The sequence below is a fragment of the Narcine bancroftii genome, chromosome 5 (genome assembly GCF_036971445.1).
Source record: "Narcine bancroftii isolate sNarBan1 chromosome 5, sNarBan1.hap1, whole genome shotgun sequence".
NCBI lineage: Eukaryota > Metazoa > Chordata > Chondrichthyes > Torpediniformes > Narcinidae > Narcine > Narcine bancroftii.
The window spans coordinates 123,962,123-123,985,132 of record NC_091473.1 but is presented as its reverse complement, the minus strand read 5'-3'; the positions used below and the strand labels follow the sequence as shown (position 1 = coordinate 123,985,132).

Sequence of the window (23,010 nt, the reverse complement as noted above, 5' to 3'; positions counted from 1 at the left end):
GTGGGCCAGATAAATTTATACCATGGGCTTGATATCTGGTCCGTGAACCTTAGTGCCTGCAGGTCAGATAAATTTGGATCTGGCCCGCGTGTTGTAGGTTGCCCACCCTAAGTGCAGTAATTTATTTGATTTCCACTCAGATTTGACTATTACATAATTTTAGAGCTTTGTCAATGCACACCATTCTCCAGTTTTATGGGGGGAACACATTTGGCAAAGCTTTTGGATACCTCCCTTTGATCGTAGGCAATTAACCTTGAGGTAAATTGAATGTAAAATTGACATGCTGGAAACTTTTTATGGGAGCATTGAGTAGTGTGGTGCCTGCCAAGAAATATTCACATTGTTTTGAGCCCAGAGGACCCCAAAACCCAGCAGCAATACATATTCACCAAGACAAATGGTTACTTAAACAAAAGTTGCCTTTAATTATCTTTAAACATGAACACAGGATCAAACTTTAACTTATTACTATTAACTTATTTAACCCCCTTCTAATTCTAAACGCACGTGTATGTAATGTGTGTGTGTGTAAATTTAGAAAAGTTGTTTGATTCACAGTCCAATTTCACTTCTGATTCCTAGAATTTATTGGTTGCAGACAATTATCATACAGGTACATGATCCTTTATCTGGACATCTAAAATCTGGAAAGCTCCAAAATCCAGCAAGTGGAGACTGGCGGTTGGGGGAGGCGGCCGAGGGACTGGCGGTTGGGGGAGGCGGCCGAGGGACTGGCGGTTGGGGGAGGCGGCCGAGGGACTGGCGGTTGGGGGAGGCGGCCGAGGGACTGGCGGTTGGGGGAGGCGGCCGAGGGACTGGCGGTTGGGGGAGGCGGCCGAGGGACTGGCGGTTGGGGGAGGCGGCCGAGGGACTGGCGGTTGGGGGAGGCGGCCGAGGGACTGGCGGTTGGGGGAGGCGGCCGAGGGACTGGCGGTTGGGGGAGGCGGCCGAGGGACTGGCGGTTGGGGGAGGCGGCCGAGGGACTGGCGGTTGGGGGAGGCGGCCGAGGGACTGGCGGTTGGGGGAGGCGGCCGAGGGACTGGCGGTTGGGGGAGGCGGCCGAGGGACTGGCGGTTGGGGGAGGCGGCCGAGGGACTGGCGGTTGGGGGAGGGGTGGGAGTGGATACGGCAGCACAATTTGGGTGGGCTTTCCAAAATCCGGAAAAATCCGAAATTCGGAACACACTGTCCCCCAAGGGTTCCGGATAAAGGAATGTGTACCTGCACTGTGCTCGGAATTTAACATTTATAAAGTTCACCGGGCTTTGGTGCTTGAAAGGTAAATGATTAACTAACACTCAGGAAGGTTCTTGTTGGTTTTCAGAGAGATTTGTTGTTCGCTGGACACCCACAACTGATTCCTTGTAACCAGCCACTTCAGTGTCCTGCCGAATACTGGCAACACAAGAGATCCAGGAAAAGTCTTCCCTTCTGAAAAAGTTTTGAGGATTTGTGTTTTTTTTTTAACTAGAATAGGCTGAAATTATTTTACTTTACTACATGGGTTGGAGTATTTTTGAATTTAATTTAGATTTTCCATGGTGTATTGAAAGAATGAATGGATGCATTAACTTTGAATAGAACCATAGAACATTACAGCACATAAATCAGGCCCTTCAGCCTTCTAGTTTGTGCTGAACTATTATTCTGCTTACTCCTCATGACCTGCACCCATTCTATATCCCTCCCACCCATGTTCCTGCCCAAATTTTTCTTAAACGTTAAAATTGACACTGCATTCACTATTTCAGAAAGCAGTTTGTTAACGTGCTGCCTGAAATTCTCTCCTTTTGCCCAAATCCCAGCAACATCCTAGTAAATATTAAGATAGAAAGAGATCGCTGGTGCTGTAAAGGTGTTGTGCTATCCACTACGCCATCCAGTTTTATTGATATCTTTCCTGTAGTTAGGTGACCAAAACTGCAAACAATACTCTAAATTTGGCTTCATCAATGTCTTATACAACTTTACCATAGCATCCCAACTCTTTTACTCAATACTTCGATTGATGAAGGTCATGTGTCAAAAGCTTTCTTTATGACTGTATTGCTCTGTGATGGCACTTAAGGGAATTGTGTATCCCTCTTCCCAGATGTCGCAGTTCTATTACACTCCTCAGTGCTCTACCATTTGCTGCATATGCCCATCTTTGGTTTGTCTATTAAAAATGCAACACCTTGCACTTGTTTGCAATAATTTCCATCTGCCTCTTTTTGGCCAATTTTTGAAAACCTTCCTCATTGTCCACTCCACCTCCAATCTTGCTCATCCAATTTACCACATTATTATCTAGATCATTGGTATTGATGACAAACAACAATGGGCACACCACTAGTCACATGCCCTGATTTCCCTCTCAAGTTATTTTTTCCTGCATTTTTTTTGTACTTCTCAAGTCCCTCATTTGCTCCTTGGTGCCTATACCTGTTATAAATCTCTCTGTTCTTCCTAACCAGTTCCCCAATATCCCTCGAAAGCCAAGGTTCCTTATGCCATTTACCTTTGCCTTGTAATCTTTACAGGATCATTAAAAACTTGGTACTCTCAAAATTTCACTTGAGGACCAAACCTGTTCTAATTCATAATTAACTTGAAACAAATGACTATGATTACCCTACATGTTCTTTTTTTTCCTTCAGTCCTCTCTAGTTCCCCAACAGGAGATCTAATATTGCAATCTCTCAAGTTGGTACCTCAATATATATGGATGGATCTGGTCCTTGTATAGTATGGGATTCCCAGTCAATATGCTGAAAGTTAAAATCACAGACTATCACAACCATCACGGCTGTCTGGTCTCTCTCTGCAGATTTGTTCCTCCAATTCTCACTATTGGATGATCAATAATACAACCCCGTTAATGTGGTGGTACCTTTCCCATTCCACTGCTCTACCTTGTAGCCTCAGTAGATGAGCCCCCTAATCCGTCCTGTCTGAGCACAACTGTGATATTTTCCCTGACGAATAATGCTTCCAGCCGTTGGTGTCTGACACAAAGGAATCCATGAACATGGACTTTCCAGTCCTGCCCCTCTGCAATGAAGTTTCACTAATGGCCACGAATGTTCCTTCTAATATTTAGTAGTCAGTGTGCGCAAAAATCTTACGTGGTGTAAATTTTTTCCTGTTACAGAACTATCTGTCCACTGAATGCTTGTGCAAATGTAAACCTTGAAATTGTTTCAAGATAATTGTGGCACATGGCTAATAAAACTGTTTTGGCATGTTTTAATATAATTCAAGTATGATGCATTCTATGAAGTATAATTATTATTACATTATTTTAGGTAACTAACCTTTTGTGCGCACATTAATTTCGTTTGTGGGCTGGTTGCAAAATAGGCCACAATTATGATTTTTACAAATCTGTAACTGGAAAATCCTGAAAGAAAATTTGCAGACTTGCCTCCAGAGTGGTCATTTTGCACAAGAAGGATGTTTACACTTCATCTCTTGCAAAGATTGTCAGAGGGTATATGTGGGAGGATGTCAATGTGGACTTGCAATGTACGTCGGACGCACTATAACACTATGTCGACGGTGTAATTGACATCACTATCCTGCGTCCAAAAAATACGCGGGAAAGAAGAGGAAATGTCTCTCGATACTCAGTCCATTGCAAAGGTGTTAGGTAGTTTGATGAGCGTTATGCTAACAGAAGCAGTCTAATGTTTCGACCGATTTATTATAAGTTGAAAATCTTAGATTTAAAAATCCTGCGTTGCAGTTGTGAGCTGAACACGTCATCGCGTGTCACTGGAATGTTGTATTCATTAGCCCAGTTTCTTTCGGAGTGCCTGTGGTCAATTTAGACTGCAGGTAGTCCATAAAAATGTTTAGGGGTCCTGAAGTAAAAATGACAGGATAGAATTTAGCTAATAAATTCCATCATGACACTGCTAGCGGAGTTGAAAATTTGCATATATTTTCTGCTTCTCAATGCCTGTGTAAAAATCCTAAATGTCATAATTTCTTGTGCCAGTCCATCTTCCTTGCCTGATCATTGTCTTCCTTTCAAAGATCGTCTTCCTTTCCTGCAATACACCTTTCATTTAAATAGAAGCACCTGAGAACATTATTTCCACCATGCACAACCCTTTGATTTCTGTCTCTATTTGCAGTCTTAACCAACATCTTTTTCATCCTCCACTCCACTATCTGATTTTTTTTTTACCGGCAACAGAAATGTACAATGTTCACGATTATCATCAGTATTACCAATGATTGAAATTATAAAAGTTCTAGCATAACATTTCCAGTTGTATTTGCACACAGAACACATTTTCCATCTTGGCAACTAATTGGACTTTGCAGATGCTCTTTTCTTAATTGACAGTGTTGGGTTGAAGTTGATCGAGCTTTTGTTTTGTAACCTTCAGTGGATAATGAAATCATTTAATGAATTTTACTTGAACTAGAGGTCTTCTTCTTTCTTTGGCTTGGCTTCGCGGACGAAGATGTATGGAGGAGTATTGTCCACGTCTGCTGCAGGCTCGTTGGTGACTGACAAGTCCGATGCGGGACAGGCAGGCACGGTTGCAGCGGTTGCAAGGGAAAATTGATTGGTTGGGGTTGGGTTTTTCCTCCTTTGTCTTTTGTCAGTGAGGTGGGCTCTGCGGTCTTCTTCAAAGGAGGTTGCTGCCCGCCGAACTGTGAGGTGCCAAGATGCACGGTTGGAGGCGATATCAGCCCATTGGCGGTGGTCAATGTGGCAGGCACCAAGAGATTTCTTTAAGCAGTCCTTGTACCTCTTCTTTGGTGCACCTCTGTCTCAGTGGCTAGTGGAGAGCTCACCATAGAACACGATCTTGGGAAGGCGATGGTCCTCCATTCTGGAGACGTGACCAACCCAGCGCAGTTGGGTCTTCAGCAGCATGGATTCGATGCTTGCGGACTCTGCCAGCTCGAGTACTTCGATGTTGGTGATGAAGTCATTCCAATGAATGTTGAGGATGGAGCGGAGACAGCGCTGATGGAAGGGTTCTAGGAGCTGTAGGTGATGCCGGTAGAGGACCCATGATTCGGAGCCGAACAGAAGCGTGGGTATAACAACGGCTCTGTACACGCTGATCTTTGTGTGTTTCTTCAGGTGGTTGTTTTTCCAGACTCTTTTGTGTAGTCTTCCAAAGGCACTATTTGCCTTGGCGAGTCTGTTGTCTATCTCTTTGTCGATCCTTGCATCAGATGAAATGGTGCAGCGAGGTAGGTAAACTGGTTGACCGTTTTGAGTTCTGTGTGCCCGATGGAGATGTGGGGGGGCTGGTGGTCATGGTGGGGAGCTGGTTGATGGAGGACCTCAGTTTTCTTCAGGCTGACTTCCAGGCCAAACATTTTGGCAGTTTCCGCAAAACAGGACGTCATGCACTGGAGAGCTGGCTCTGAATGAGCAACTAAAGCGGCATCGTCTGCAAAGAGTAGTTCACGGACAAGTTGCTCTTGTGTCTTGGTGTGAGCTTGCAGGCGTTTCAGATTGAAGAGACTGTCGTCCGTGCGGTACCGGATGTAAACAGAGTCTTCATTGTTGAGGTCTTTCATGGCTTGTTTCAGCACCATGCTGAAGAAGATAGTAAAGAGGGTTGGTGCCAGGACGCAGTCTTGCTTCACGCCATTGTCAATGGAGAAGGGTTCGGAGAGCTCATTGTATCTGACCCGACCTTGTTGGTTTTCGTGCAGTTGGATAACTGGATAACCATGTTGAGGAACTTTGGGGGGCATCCGAGGCACTCGAGTATTTGCCAAAGCCCTTTCCTCCTCACGGTGTCAAAGGCTTTGGTGAGATCAACAAAGGTGATGTAGAGTCCTTTGTTTTGTTCTCTGCACTTTTCTTGGAGCTGTCTGAGGGCAAAGACCATGTCAGTCGTTCCTCTGTTTGCGCAAAAGCCATACTGTGATTCTGGGAGGACATTTTCAGCGACACTAAGTATTAGTCTATTAAGGAGAATCCTAGCGAAGATTTTGCCTGCAATGGAGAGCAGCGTGATTCCCCTGTAGTTTGAGAAATCTGATTTCTCGCCTTTGTTTTTGTACAGGGTAATGATGATGGCATCACGAAGGTCCTGAGGCAGCTTTCCTTGGTCCCAGCAGAGCATGAAAAACTCATGCAGTTTGGTATGCAGAGCTTTGCTGCCAGCCTTCCAGACATCTGGGGGGGATTCCATCCATACCTGCTACTTTGCCACTTTTCAGTTGTTCAATTGCCTTATATCTCTCTTCCCGGGTAAGGACCTCATCCATCTCTAGCCTCAAGGGTTGTTGAGGTAGCTGGAGCAGGGCGGATTCTTGGACTGAGCGGTTGGCACTGAAAAGGGATTGGAAGTGTTCTGACCATCGATTGAGGATGGAGATCTTGTCGCTGAGGAGGACTTCGCCATCTGAGCTGCGCAGCGGGCTTTGGACTTGGGGTGAGGGGCCGTACACTGCCTTTTGTGTCTAATAAAAACCCCTGAAGTCGCCAATGTCGGCGCTAAGCTGGGTTTGTTTGGCGAGGCTAGTCCACCACTCATTTTGGATCTCCCGGAGTTTGCGCTGAAGGTGGCTGCATGCAAGATGGAAGGCTCGTTTTTTCTCTGGCCAGGAAGGCTTTGCAAGGTGAACCTGGTGGGCAGATCGCTTCTTTGTCAGCAGCTCCTGGATTTCCTGGTTGTTTTTGTCAAACCAGTCCTTGTTTTTCCTGGAGGAGAAGTCCAGTACCTCTTCAGTGGATTGCAGTAATGCCGTTTTCAGCTGATCCCAGAGGGTTTCAAGAGACATGTCCGTAAGGCAGTTTGCATCCTCGAGCTTTGCTTGGAGGTTTGCCTGGAAGTTTCCTCTCACTACGTCTGACTGCAAGTTTCCAACATTGAACCTCTTTTTGGGGGCTCCACTGTTCTTGAACTTTTGCTTGAAGTGAAGGTTGAGCTTGCAGCGAACAAGCCGGTGGTCAGTGTGGCATTCCGTGCTGGGCATGACCCTGGTGTGGAGACCTGAACGTCAGTCTGCCCTCATTGCACATGAACTCCTCAGACTCAACATCGACATAGCCGCTCTCAGCGAAGTCCGCCTTGCAGATGTAGGCAGCCTCCAAGAACACGGCGCGGGCTACACACTCTACTAGTCTGGCAAGCCTCAGGCTGAACGAAGCCTATCTGGTGTTGGCTTCATGGTCAAGAACTCCATTGCCTCCAAACTCAAAAACCTCCCGACAGGCCAGTCTGACCGGATCATGTCTATGCAACTCCCCCTTCAAAACAAGCGACGCATCACCCTTCAGGCGGAACCAGCAAAAAAGGCGACTTCAACGCTCGCGTTGGCAAAGACTCAGAAACCTGGCCAGGAATCCTTGGCAAGTATGGTGTCGGCAAGTGCAATGACAACAGGCGTCTCCTGTTGTAACTCTGCGCAGAACAGCGGCTTGTCATTACTAACACCCTTTTCTAGCAGAGAGACAGCTGAAGACTACGTAGATGAACCCCCGATCCAAACACTGGCACCTCCTGGACTACATTCTGGTGCGAGGAAGAGACAAACAAGATGTGCTCCACACCAGGGTCATGCCCAGTGCGGAATGCCACACTGACATGCCAATGCAATGGTCAAAACAACCTTTTATCCATGTTTTAGGTAATTTTACGGAACATTAAAATGGATCACATTGTTGACATTAACTGCATGATACAGTACAGAAGGAATTATTGAATAAAAATAGATTATTTTTCAAAGTTACATTAATATTTGAAAAGTTGAAGGAAGAATAAGACATAATCAATTTTTTTCATATTTTCAGCAACTAAAACTATTGAATTTCAGTTGAAATATATTTTCCTCTCTGATATCATACCCTGCAATTGACTTTAGAGTTTCCAGACTTGATTATTAATTTTATTATGTTCTCATGGTTGAAAATATCTCAAACTGGTTACTTCACATTTTATGTATTGACTTTCTATGAAATATCAGTGCTAGTATTAAACAGTTGTATGTTGCAACATTCGACATGTTCATACAACATTATTGTTACATGATGTATTAATTAAATTTAAATTTTGGAAACAATTACTGTCACTATGAAGAGCAGGATACATCATAAGATTGAAAAATGTCTTAAGTACTATATATGGTTTGAATTGAAGACAATCATACAGTGATCTAAATGATGACTCCAAAATTAACAAAAATTTAAATGCAACTGTAGAGCATGGAAGAGAATTGAGTATTTTTGTGGTTCAAATTCATTGTACTGTCTACTTTTTACCTACCCTTCCTCCCCCTTCTGTTTTATTGAGGAATTTTAGCTATCCTAGGAGTCACCAATTTGTGCCATCAGAATTGTGTTGCACAGCTTTTTCTGTTAGACACCTTGAGATTTAGTATAAAAAAACCTGCAGTGGGTTTTCATTAAACCCATCAAATCCATTTAAGTTACAAATCTGCAGTTTCCCCTCAATCGTGCAGCTCCCTCTCAACCATTATGCCCCCGAACTGCCAGAAGTTTTTTCTTCAATTTTCCAATCATTAAATTTGTTCGATCCTTTACCATCTGTATTAACTTGTGGTGCATTAACTCTTGGAAGATCAAGTTGAGTGGCATTTATGTGTATAATCGATAAAGAATTTCAAGAAATAAAATTAATACCATTGTGCCACATTCACCAATAATGTTCACATTGTATTCAGCCATGGTTTATTTATGACTATTTCAAAATGGAGAAGAAGCATTGAAATTCCATTAAGAGGCTTTAGTCTCGACAGAAATACACACAAGCTATGAATAATGGAAGGAGCATACTTCACAAACTGCCCATCTGCCCTTTGTGGCAAACATCATCTGTTCCACTATGGATCCACAGTTGGGGTATATTCCGTCCAGTTCCGGGGACTTAACTATCCAAATATTTTTAAGAAGATGCAGCACTTCCCCTTAACCTGGACATGCTCCAGCATGTTAGCCTTTTCTCCACTGACCTCACATTCACCAAAGTCCCTCTCCCTGGTTAACAATGAAGCAAAGTATTAACTTAAGACCTGTTACGACCTTGACTAGTAGCAATAGAAATTCACCAAGGCAATGGTATCTTCATAACAATATTTTTTTATTAATAATATAAAATCTTACTTTAAACTTAACCCCATTATGCGCAAGTGTGTGTGTGTGGCAAATCTCAAAACCATTACAGTTCAGGCATAATTGAAGAGATGATTTTAAAGTTCAATCTCAGAAATCTTTTTTTTTAAATTCAGAGTCTTCAAAACTGCCGTTCAGAAGTTCTCAAACTCTCAAATTCTTTGTAGATTTGTTTTCAGAGAATTGTTTCTTATGAATGATTTTCCACAAATACCCCTCTCTTGCATGGAGGTTTCAGGATCTGTATTTCACACAATTATTTCACAAACTCTGGTATGAGTCAAACAAAGTAACCATCATAATGGTTATGATCGAGAAACAAGAACGATCTTGCAGTGTAACAATTTTACCCAGAATTGGGTCGTCACAAGTGACCATTTAAAATGGACATGGTGGAAGTGCCCTCTTTTGACAAAGAGATAGTGAAGTGTCTTCTTTATTGCCACTGATTTTGTGCATCTCCCATGATGAAAAGAACACCACAATAGGAGAAGGTCCCTGGAATTCTGACATCAGATGAAATTAGTGCAATATTAAAAATGCTTCTTTGAAGTGTCTTTAATCACATGACATCACTCCTTAATTTTGTTTGAAGTTCCTCTCTTCCACAAGTTTACAAGCCAATGCCTCCAATCTGACTGCACAGGTCATTAAAACAAAAGCCTATTGGTTTGGACAGATTATACAGGTGTATTTCTGAGTAAACGACATTATCTTCAACATTTTGATGGACAATCCCCCCAGGTTTTATAGCAGCTTCCACTGAACAATGAATTAGAAAACATTGTGACTTTTAAAATGATTTCTGCACGTAAGAGTCTGTTTGTGTCTCCCTGTCTAGTCACAAAGCCTAAGAAATTATATAATTTTCATAAAGATTAATAATAACACAATTGCATCAAACCTCCTTCCAACAGAAGAAATTTCGAGCTTTTTAAAGATCAAAATGTTAAACTGCAATCTATCATTTATCTGGTAGATTTTGCAGAAACAACATGCAAATTCAACATCTTGAAATGTAATCACATTATCCTTGCCTTTAATATAAGTTATCATTAAATCATATTCTTGCCAAATAAAACTCGAATTTAATAATCATCTATTTTTATTTTTCATTTTACTCAAAAACACTAAAGGATTGTGATCAGTGTAAACCACAGTTGGTCCCGTAGCATTGCACATATAAACCTTGGATTGTTGCAAAGCCCATACATGGGACAATACCATTAATTCTTTTTCAATAGTAGAATAATTGTTTTGATGTTGATTGAATTTCTTAGATATGGAAGCTACTGGATGTTCAATATTGTCACAGTTTTTTTTTGTAATAGAAAAGCTCCTGTCACTTCACTAGCATCAACTGCTGAAGAAAATGGCTTTACAAAGTCAGGTGACTTAAGCACAGGTTTGTGACATAAAATTGATTTCATTTTGTCAAATGCTTCCTAACAAATGTTTGTCCAAATAAACTTTTAACTTTTTTTTAGAAGGTTGGTCAAAGGAATTGCGATCTCATCAAAGTTCTTATCATTTCTAAAAATCTCCTAATGGCTTTCTTACAGATAGGTATAGGAAATTCAGAAAGCATCCGAACTTTAGCTTGGCTAGGTGCCAATTTTCCTTGACCACCAACATAACCAAGATAAGTAAATGTAGCAAGACAAAATTCATTTTTAGCTAATTTAACAGTAAGGTTTGCTTCTGAAACAATTTCTCTAATGCAACTGTATGTGCTTCCCAGGTATCTTTCCTCATGACCAAATCATCAATATAAGCACCTGTGTGGTCTAAATTTTGAGTCACAGTGTTGATCTTCCTTTGAAATGTTCTTGGAGCATACTTTATTCCAAATGGTAGAACATTGAATTCAGGAAATCTGATGTTGTTACAAAAGGAGAATTAGCCTTTCCCCAATTAAGCATGTTCCTATTTTGTTGACTCTGATCCTCACCTACCAAAAGGTCTGTCACCTGACCAGATTCATTACCCAGTACCAGACACAGTGCGGCCTCTCCTCCAGTTGATGTACCCACACTGTGTCAGAATCCTCCTTGGACACACCAGAAAAATGTTGCCCCATTTGAATTTTTTTGTCTGAAGGAAGTGTTGGTCAATATTAAAGAAGTTGAAATCTCCCATCAAAACAACCTTGTTATTTTTGGATCATTCCAAAATCTGCCTACTTAACTGCTCCTAAGTGGCCTAGTGGCTATTTGGGACCTATTGATAACTTCCAGTAGAGTGATCACTTCCTTTCTGTTTCAGATTTCCACCCACACTAACTCATTTGATGATTTCTCCATAAAGTCCTCCCTTTCTGCAGCTGTAAGCCCACCAAGGAATTGGTGGTTTTGGATTGGGCGATGATTAGGGAATTAAAGGTGATGGAACTCTTAGGAAGTAGTGATCATAACATGATAGAGTTCAGTTTCAAATTTGAAAAGGAAAAGCTTTTCAGCGGAACAAGAGAATTACAATGGTATGAGAGAGGAACTGGGCCAAGTTGACTGGAAAAGTGAGCTAGATGGAGGGACGACAGATCAGAATTGGATGATATTTCATCAAGAAATAAAAAATGGCGCAGGATAGATATATTCCAAGAAAAAGAAAAATTATGAATGGAAAAATGGTACAAATGTATCTAACAAGAGAGGTTAAGGCTATAACAAAAGCAAAAGAGAGGGCATACAAGGAAGCATAACGTAATAGAAAAACAGAGGATTGGGAAAGTTTTTAAAACTTACAGAAAGAGACAAAGAAAGTCATTAGGAAAGACAAGTTGAATTATGAAAGGAAGTTGGCAAATAACATACAAAAAAGATGCTAAGATTTTTTAAAATATATAGAGTAAAAGAGAGACATGGGAAGATATAGGACAGTTTGATATTAATGCTGGATAAATTATAATAGGCAAAGGAACTAAATGAGTATTTTGCGTCAGTCTTAATTGAGGAAGGGAATAGCAATATATCTGATATTCCCTGAGACCTTGACTAGAATTAAGTACAGTCAGGATTACTTGAGAGATAGTGCTTAGTAAGCCGAATGGACTGAAGGTAGCTATATCTCTCAGACCGGATGAGGTGCACCCATGAGTTTAGAAGGAGGTGGCTTTGGAGATTGTGGAGGGATTTGAATTGATTTTCCAGAAATCAATAGACACTGGCATGGTTCCAGAGGTTTGGAAGGTCGCAAATGTAGTTCCAGTTTAAAAAGGAGGGAGGTAGAAAAAAGGAAATTGTAGGCCTATTAGTTTGACGTTGGTAGTTGGAAAGTTATTGGAGTTGATCATCAAGGTCGAGGCTATGAAATACCCTCGAGGTGCATGAAATGATGGTTGCAAGCCAGTATGGTTTCATGAAGGGAAGATCTTGAGTAAATCTCAAGTAGGATGGGCAAGGGAGAGGCTCTGTGGATGTTATGTATTTGAATTTTAAAAAGGCCTTTGGTAAGGTGCCGCATAAGAGGCTGCTTAATAAGATGAGAGCCCATGGAATTACAGGAAAGGTATTAGATTGGGTGGAGCTTTGGCTGACAGGTATAAAGGGATCCTGTTTTGGTTGGTTGCTGGCTACTAGAGGTGTTTTGCAGGGGTCACTGTTGGGGCCACTTCTTTTTACAATGTATATTGGTGGTTTAAATTATGGAGTGAATGGTTTTGTGGCCAAGTTTGCAGATGATACTGTTATGAGCCCAGAAGACCCATAAACCCAGCAGCAATATTCACCAAGACAAATGGTTACTTAAACAAAAGTTAAACAAAAGTTGCTTTTAATTATCTCTAAACATGAAAATAGAATCAAATTTTAACTTATCTCTATCGACTTACTTAACTTAACCCCCTCCTAATTTTAAGCACACATGTATGTAATGTGTGTAAATTCAGAAAAGTTATTTGGTTTACAGTCTAATCTCACTTCTCATTCCTCCAAGTTCATTGCTTGCAAGCAATTCTTATATTGTGCACAGAATTTAACATTTATAAAGTTCACCAGGCTCTGGTGCTTGAAAGGTAAATGGTTCTTGTTGATTTTCAGAGAGAGATTTGTTGTTCCAGGGAATCCACAACTGATGTACTTCCATCAGCTACTCCAGTGTCTTACTGATGAAACATGCCCCCTCAGGGTTCTTCAGATAATAACCTCTTTCTTTCAGGTCACCACAGAGTTCCATTTTGTTTCTTTTATTCCAAGTGAAAAATTAGACAGCCAGTCGTCTTCTCTTGCATGAACCACAAGGGCTTTGACCAGGCCGTCTTCCAAACGGACTTGCCAGCTTGTCCTGTTATAGTTCCAGCCCCAGCTACTTCTGCTGGCTGTAACACTCTCAAGTGTTCTCTGTGTGCGTGTCTCTCTCTCTCTAACAGAGAGAAAGCCTGTTTGATTCTCTCTGCTTGCAAAACCACATGACCCTCTTACAACAGCAAGCTCTCTTTCAGACAGCAGCGGCTCCAGCATGCTCTTTCATCTGTTGCCTTTTGTAAACAGCATCTATTAGTGAAGTCTCTTGAGCACTCTTCAAAGTTCTTGCAAAGACAGTGAGGCCCCCAACATGTCTAGCATTATCAGAGCTCCAGTATTTCAAATAAGATCTGTTTTAAAGTGTTTGTATGTGACCAACTATAACAAACCTTTATAACATAAAGGTTAACCGCCAGGTTGGATCAGCAGAAAAGAAAGTGTTGGCATTTGTTTCAAGGGGAATAGTGCATAAGAGTAAATGGGTGTTGATGAGGCTCTATAAGAGTACTGGTGAGACCTCATTTGGAGTACTGTACACAGTTTTGGGCCCCTTATCTTAGAAAGGGTGTAATAATATTCCAATAATATTGGAAAGAATACAGAGAAGATTTACTGGATGATTCCTGGAATACAAGGGCTAACATGAGGAATGCCTAGCAGCTTTTGGACTGTATTCATTGGAGTATGAGAGGGGAATATTGAAGAGTTTGGGGGGGGGGGGGGGAAAATCTCTTAGAAACATTTCAAATGCTGAAAAGATCAGATAGAGTAGATGTGAATAAGATACTTCCCTTGGGGAGTGAATCCAGGACAAGAGGACACAGTCTTAGAACTAGAAGGTACCCATTTAAAACAAAGATAAGGAGAATTTTTTTTAGCCAGCGGGTCATGGATTTGTGGAATTCATTGCCACATACAGCTGTGGAAACTAGATCGTTGGGGAGTTTAAGAGGAAGATTGATAGGTATCTAATTATTCAAGGTGTCAAGGGATATGGGGAAAAAGGCCAGAACTTGGAACGAGATGTGAGAACAGTTTGGATTTGTAGGGCAGACTCTATGGGCCAAATGGCCTACTTTTACTCCTTTTTCTTGTGATCTTGTAATACTACCCTGATTAGTTTTGCCACCCTCACTGCCCCCCCCCCCTTACCAATACTTGTTTGTTGTAATTTATTTCATTGTCAATTTCCAATTGACCAGAGCTGATTTTTGCCTTTATAGTTTTGTTTTATTGAGATTTGAGATTTATGATCCTGGTTGCAGATTGAACTAAATTATTTCCCAGTTTTATATAATTATATCATAGTTGATGTGTCTTAATACCCCTTATTTATCAATCCATCATTTTTAAAATGTATTACTTTTGTAATGTGTGATTATCTGGTTCTGAATCATCTAAATCCTGTGAATTTTTAACAGTATTAACCCATTGTCTGCAGCAGTGTACATGAACCTGCCAGAAAACATTGCAAAGCATACATGATGGAACACCAACACTGGTTCCCAAATTTCCATCCCACCGTACCTACTAGTCAGGGAAGTAAATCTAACACTCTCAGCCAATCCTCCTCATTACAACCTCTAAATGGGTTCCTTTGAAACCCAATCTTCAAATTAAACAGAAGTTGAAGTTGGAGGATAAAATATTCCTTTGTTGAGAAAGGAAATGAGCCATGTTCCTCAGAGGAAGCAATTTGCTGAATCTCATTTGATTGAAGAAACTCCATGCCTCCTTCCCAGTGATGTAGCAAAGGTGGATGGTAATTCCTTTTTCCTCACCCAATCTTTTTTTTCTTCTCCCATCCTCTTTCCCTCATAATTTCTGAGATTTAAATAGGCTGCCTTTCCCTTCCTCTTTAAATCCTCTTTCATATGCATCCTCTTTTTCTCACCTTCTGCTTTCTCAACTTGATGTCTCATCCACTCCTACCTCCCTTGTGTATCTTTCCTTCCATTTTTACCTGCATTTCTTTCCTTCCCCTCTCCTGCTTGATTTGTTTATCTTGTAAGCAGAAAGGTAGGAACATGAGTGGGTCATTCAGCTCCCTAAGTCTGCTCCAACATTTGATAAGTATGTGGCTGACATGATTACAGCTATAGTCTGCATTCTTGTCTAACCATAAGTACTTTTCTTCTGAAAGAGCATCTATCTACCTCTGTCTTTATGCATTTGAAGACATTACTTTATACAAAGACCCTGCATTATTATACATTAATTGCAACTGTGAATATTGATCTTTCCTTTTGTGTAAGATTTTTAAAATCTTGTGTGGTAATTTATTTATTGTTGGCTTATTTTGCATTCCTGTGTCGCTGCATTTGCTTCGTATTTGTATGACAATAAATTCTCATCTTATTTGCTCTCCTCAACATGCTGAACCTTAACTCTCAAAGACCCGTGACCCTGAGAGAGCCACTTCTTTGTCTTAAATGAGGTACACCTTTTAAAGCCTGGACTGAGCATACTGCTCACAACATCTTGCTAAACTCCAGAAACATACCTTTTTTTTTTCCTATTAACTATCCAATTTTAAATCCATGGCATTATGTTACCTCCTTTTGAAGAGCATTTATTTTTCACAATAACATTTGTAGAAATAAGTTTATACTTGCTTTTTTAATCTGCATTTCTTTTCCCTCTTCTGTTTGGTTTGTTTTTGTTATGAACATGGTTCTATATTGGTTAATGTGGGCTCAATTTTAACATTTAAGAAGAATTTGGACAGGTACATGGATAGCTATGGGCTGGGTGCAGGTCATTGGGAGTCGGCAAAAAGATAGTTCAGCACAGATCAGAGGGCCAAAATGGCCTGTTTCTGTGCTGTGATTGTTCTAGGTTTTATAAAAAGTAGGAGGACGAGCGGACCATTCATGAAAGAAGCATGATCTTGAAGATCTTTCTTAGAATTGTATAGTTTATGGTTAAATTATTTGTTGTGTATTAAATTCACGGTTAATTGCAATGTCCTTTGAAAATCACTAATTTTAAAAGAATTAGAATGGTCTTGACAGTTTATTTCATATGGAATAAATGGAGACAGTGCATTTTACTACATGCTTTAATGAACATAAATGATGAAATCTGATGTTTGATATTATCTGAAATATGAGTGAATATGGGTTTTTGGAAGTCACATTAATATAATAGACATAAATTTCAATAACCAATTAGTGTTTCCACAGTATTTTCCTACCAGATTTGTAAGTTATTTGGACATCACTGATTGTAGTTTCACAACCAGCTGCATGTAATTAAATTGCTTCCTATTTTACACTTTTGTTTAATTTGTCAAATTTCTCACTTGTCATTGGAAATCAGTAATTTTCAACACATTTAGTGATTTTTAAAGATATATGCATTCACTTAGTACAATTTAAAATTCGATTGTGATGGAGAATAAGATCTTTTTGCATAACTAACATTGAAGGAGTTGTGTTGAGGGCAAATATTTTGTACAAGTAAATTTTCACTGGTTGTGTGAATTGTAAAATGTTCTTGTGTTTATGGTATAATTACTGAATAGATTTCCCATGCATTTTGGTTGTAGTGAATTAACTTGAATTTAGAGCTGCAACATTCCAACTGACTGATCGATGTACTACATTCTTGAGAAAGTGATAAAACTCAATGTGAAGAACCCATAGCATTGCCATCTTTTTCAATTTTTTTTATTGGTTTTTATAATAAATACAGTACAGTGAAGAACAGTGCATACAGTAAATACAGTACACAAATACTATCACATGTATGTGTATATATTTTTAAAAAATCTTCAAACAGTATAAACTTGGTCCCCCCTCCACTGCTCTGGGTGAAGCCAGAAAATTCATCAAAAATACTTAATAAAAACATCTGATATGTGTATCCTGAGGGTTACATATATTTTGTAGCTTTTAATTCATACCGTGAATCAATAAACAAAGGTAAGACTACTTCTCATCTGGAAGAGTGAGTACATCTAATCATATTAAAAACATTTACATCAAATGAAAATAAGACATAAAAGGTCACCATGTATCTCCATATTTCACTGATTATCAAATACATGATAATAACATAACATAACAATTTACAGTACGGAAACAGGCCATTAGGCCCTTCTAGTCCGCACCAAACCAAACACCCCTCTCTAGTCCCACCTCCCTGCACAATGCCCATAACCCTCCATCTTCTTCTCATCCATATACCTGTCCAACCTTTTCTTAAATAATACAATTGACTCCGCCACCACTATTTCTCCCAGAAGCTCATTCCACACGTCTACCACTCTCTGAGTAAAGAAGTTCCCCCTCATGTTACCTCTAAACCTCTGCCCCTTAATTATTAACTCATGTCCTCTTGTTTTAATCTTTCCTCCTCTTAACGGAAATAGTCTATCCACATCCACTCTGTCTATCCCTTTCATAATCTTAAATACTTCTATCAAATCCCCTCTCAACCTTCTACGCTCCAAAGAATAAAGACCTAATCTGTCCAATCTCTCCCTATACTCTAGATGCTTAAACCCAGGTAACATTCTGGTAAACCTTCTCTGCACTCTCTCCACTCTGTTTATATCCTTCCTATAATTAGGCGACCAGAACTGCACACAGAACTCCAAATTAGGTCGCACCAATGTCTTATACAGTCTCAACATCACCTCCCAACTCCGATATTCCATGCAATGATTGATAAAGGCCAGCATACTAAAAACCTTCTTCACCACCCTATTCACGTGAGTTTCTACCTTCAGGGAATGATGTACCGTTACTCCTAAATCTTTCTGCTCTTCTGATTTCATCAATGCTCTCCCATTTACCACGTATGTCCTGTTCTGATTCTTCTTACCAAATGAAGCACCTCATACTTATCAGCATTAAATTCCATCTGCCATTTTTCAGCCCACTTTTCTAAGCAGCCCAAATCCCTCTGCAATCCTTGAAAACCTTCTTCATTATCCACTATTCCACCTATCTTAGTATCGTCTGCATATTTTTTCTGAACTTTAAACAGGACATAATATGAGAGAACCATTGAACACTATTGGAGGTCTAGAGTCTTCATTTGAATAAGATGGGTCTACTAGCTAACAATGTAGAGATGGCCACAACTCATTGCGCAGGTGCAGAAAAACTCCCTATGACCGGTTGAATAACCTCAAAAAGAGCAGTTATTGGATTGGGTCGTGGTTATACCTGAAATACAGTTGAAAAGATTTAAACATTTCTTTGCAATAGATTTCTAAGGATGGACAAGACAAAACATGTGTGTCAATGTAGCAATATCAGTTTGCCACAAGTAGGGTTAATATTAGAAAAGATACAAGCCATCTTTGGAAATGTGAACACGATACACCACTTTGAATTGGATTAATAAATGTCAGGAACATATTGAAGATGTATGCACCAGTTTAAGAATCTTGTCCCATAGATCCTCTGATAGCGGTCTTGCAAGTTCCAATTCCCAAGCCTTTTTAATCTTGTCATGAGTACTGTATGTAATTTCAATAATTTATCAAATATACAGTAATTCCAATTGATCATTTCTGAGAAGGATTTAATTGAAAAATATCAGCTAGATCAGATGGATATACAAATGAAAGTCCAGTAATATGGAATTTAAGAAATTTCTAATCTGTAAATATCCAAAAAAATGAATATTTGGTAAGTCATATTTACTTGCCAGCTTTTCAAAAGACATTAAACAACCTTCCTTAAATAAACTTAGGCAAGAGAAGTTATACCTTTGATTTTCCATGTAGATCAATTATTGATAGCACTAGATAAAACAATGTTTTTTAAATTTAAAAAATTCCTAAATTGGAACCAGCTTCACAGAATTTGTTTGAGTATTAGATTAGACACATCTTTATTGATCTTGAAAAAACTAAATAGAAGAGAGGTACACAATACAGAGATCACTGAATTTTGCTGTATAGATCTCAGTTCTTAATCTGTCCATAATGGATGATCCAATTTATCAGAATAAAAAATCCAAAAAGTTAGATAATGAATATTCAAAAGATCACAAGACAAAGGAACAGAAGCAGCCACTAGGCCCATCGAGTCTGTTCCGTAAATCTACACTAAGCTACTCTACACTAGTTCCAATTTCCAGCCTTTTCCCCATATCCCTTGCTGCCTTCACTAATGAGATGCTTGTCTTTTTCTTGTTTAAATACTCCCAGTGATCTGGCTTCCACTGCTGTATGCGCCAGTGAGTTCCACAGATCCACAACGAAAAGAAGTTCTTCCTAATCTCTGTTTTATAGGAATTTTCAGACTATGACCCCTTGTCCTCGATTCACCCACCAAGGGAAACATCTTACCCACATCCACACCATCTAAACCTTTCAAAATACAAAATGCCTCTATGAGATCTCCTCTCATTCTCCAAAACTCCAATTAATACAGCATAAGAGCTGCCAAACACTCCTATATGTTATCCCTTGCATTCCGGGAATCATCTCAGTAAATCTCTACATCCTCTCCAACAACATCACATCTTTCTAAGATGGGGGCCCAAAACTGGACACAGTACTCCAAATGAGGTCTCGTTAGTGCCCCATAGAGCCTCATCAACCCCTCTTTACTCTTGTACACTATTCCTCTTGAAATGAATGCCAACATACCAAGTTCACCTGGTCATTGACTTTTAGGTTAGGTTTCCCTGCACGAGGAGACCCAGGTCTCTTTGCACATCCGAGGTCAGAATTTTCACCCCATCCAAATAGTATTCTGCCTGTTTATTTCCACTGCCAAAATGTACAACTGTACACTTCTCTATGTTAAATCTCATCTGCCATAATTTTGCCCAGTCTCCTAATCTGTCTCTATCCTTCTGCAATTTTACGGTTTCTACTACACTTCCTACACCACCACCTATCTTGGTGTCATCTGCAAATTTGGCCGCAAAACCATTCATACCACAATCCAAATCATTAATATAAATTGTAAACAACAGCGCCCCCAATACCGACCCCTGTGGAACACCACTAGTTACAGGCAGCCATCCAGAACAGGAACCCTTAATTTCAACCCTTTGCTTTCTGCCTATCAGCCACTTTTCTATCCAGTTTAATAACTTCCCTGTAATTCCATGGACCTTCATCTTATTTAGCAGCCTAATATGCGGCACCTTATCAAAAGCCTTTGAAAATCTAAATAGATAACATCCACAGTCTCTCCTTTGTCTATCCTACTTGAGATTTATTCAAAAAACTCTAATGGGTTGGTCAGGCAGGATCTACCCTTCAAAAAACCATGCTGACTTGGACCTAACCTGTCATGCATCTCTAGGTATTTCATCACCTCATCTTTGAGGATCGACTCTAATATCTTCTCAACCACCGACGTCGAACTAATCGGCCTATAGTTTCATTTTTTCTGTCTTCCACCTTTCTTAAACACCGGAACCACATTTGCGACCTTCCAATCCTCTGGAATCTCTCCAGAGTCTATCCATTTCTGGAAGATTATCGCCAATGGATCTATAATCTACAAAGCCACCTCTTTCAAAACCCGTGAATGCACCTCAATCTTTAATCCGTTTAAATGTGCCTAGCACAATTTCTCTAGTAACCCTAACTGAATCTAACTCTACTCCCTGAAGCCTCTGACTGTCCGGGATATTACTAATGTTTTCCATGGTGAAGACAGATGCAAAATATTGATTAAGTTTCTCTGCCATCTCTTTATAACCCATTACAATTTCCCCAGCATCGTTTTCTATTGGTCCTATGTCAACACATGTCTTTCTTTTATTTCTTGTATATTTGAAAAAACTCTTAGCATTAACAGCCCAGTAATAAAATCTAAAATTAGGTGGGGCCATACCTCCATCTTTTTTCAATTTTTGTAAATTAAATTTGCTAATTCTAGAGTTTTTGTTCTTCCATATAAAGTAAGAAACTTTTGAGTCAATATTATCAAAAATAGACTTTGGGATGAAAAATAGATGTAGAGATGACCACAACTCATTGCGCAGGTGCAGAAAACACAGATGACATAGCAAGGATAGATCTTTCAGGATATGAAATATAAACTAAGAGGCCATCTGCATCGAAAGAAACATTATGAGTTACTCCATTTCTGACAATCCCTTAGAACCTCAGAGGTTTTCAAGCTTGATCAAATAGCAAGGGACTAAGGGGACATCTGCATGTCAAACTGCATGAGTTTTTCAAGTTTTGTTGGGACCAAGGAAAACTGCCTCAGGACCTTCGTGATGCCATCATCATCACCCTGTACAAAAACAAAGGCGAGAAATCAGACTGCTCTCCATTGCAGGCAAAATCTTCGCTAGGATTCTCCTAAATAGAATAATACCTAGTGTCGCCGAGAATGTTCTCCCAGAATCACAGTGCGGCTTTCGCGCAAACAGAGGAACTACTGACATGGTCTTTGCCCTCAGACAGCTCCAAGAAAAGTGCAGAGAACAAAACAAAGGACTCTACATCACCTTTGTTGACCTCACCAAAGCCTTCGACACCGTGAGCAGGAAAGGGCTTTGGCAAATACTAGAGCGCATCGGATGTCCCCCAAAGTTCCTCAACATGATTATCCAACTGCACGAAAACCAACAAGGTCGGGTCAGATACAGCAATGAACTCTCTGAACCCTTCTCCATTAACAATGGCGTGAAGCAAGGCTGTGTTCTCGCACCAACCCTCTTCAATCTTCTTCAGCACGATGCTGAACCAAGCCATGAAAAAACTCAAAACGGTCAACCAGTTTACCTATCTCGGCTGCACCATTTCATCAGATGCAAAGATCGACAACGAGATAGACAACAGACTCGCCAAGGCAAATAGCGCTTTTGGAAGACTACACAAAAAACTCTGGAAAAACAACCAACTGAAAAACCTCACAAAGATAAGCATATACAGAGCCGTTGTCATACCCACACTCCTGTTCGGCTCCCGAATCATGGGTCCTCTACCGGCATCACCTACGGCTCCTAGAACTCTTCCACCAGCATTGTCTCCGCTCCATCCTCAACATTCATTGGAGCGACTTCATCCCTAACATCGAAGTACTCGAGATGGCAGAGGCCGACAGCATCGAATCCACGCTGCTGAAGATCCAACTGCGCTGGGTAGGTCACGTCTCCAGAATGGAGGACCATCGCCTTCCCAAGATCGTGTTATATGGCGAGCTCTCCACTGGCCACCGTGTCAGAGGTGCACCAAAGAAGAAGTACAAGGACTGCCTAAAGAAATTTCTTGGTGCCTGCCACATTGACCACCACCAGTGGGCTGATATCGCCTCAAACCGTGCATCTCGGCGCCTCACAGTTCGGCGGGCAGCAACCTCCTTTGAAGAAGACCGCAGAGCCCACCTCACTGACAAAAGACAAAAGAGGAAAAACCCAACACCCAACCCCAACCAACCAATTTTCCCTTGCAACCGCTGCAACCGTGTCTGCCTGTCCCGCATCGGACTTGTCAGCCACAAACGAGCCTGCAGGTGACGTGGACATTTTACCCCCTCCATAAATCTTCGTCCGCGAAGCCAAGCCAAAGAAGGGGACATCCTGTCTAGTTCCTCTAAACAGCCTAAATAAGGAGGATTTGTTATTATTAGTTACCAGCATAGCTAAGGGGGTTCTATAAACAATTTAATCCATGATATAAAGCCGATACAAAAATTAAATCTCCTTAATATTTCAAATAAATAACTCAGA

At 40.4% G+C, this 23,010-nt stretch overlaps 1 protein-coding gene across 10 annotated transcripts in view; it reads left to right on the top strand.

Annotated features, from left to right (window-relative positions):
- Positions 1-23,010, top strand: part of ptprfa (protein tyrosine phosphatase receptor type Fa) — a 411,563-nt gene that overhangs the window by 66,611 nt on the left and 321,942 nt on the right. The window lies entirely within an intron of this gene.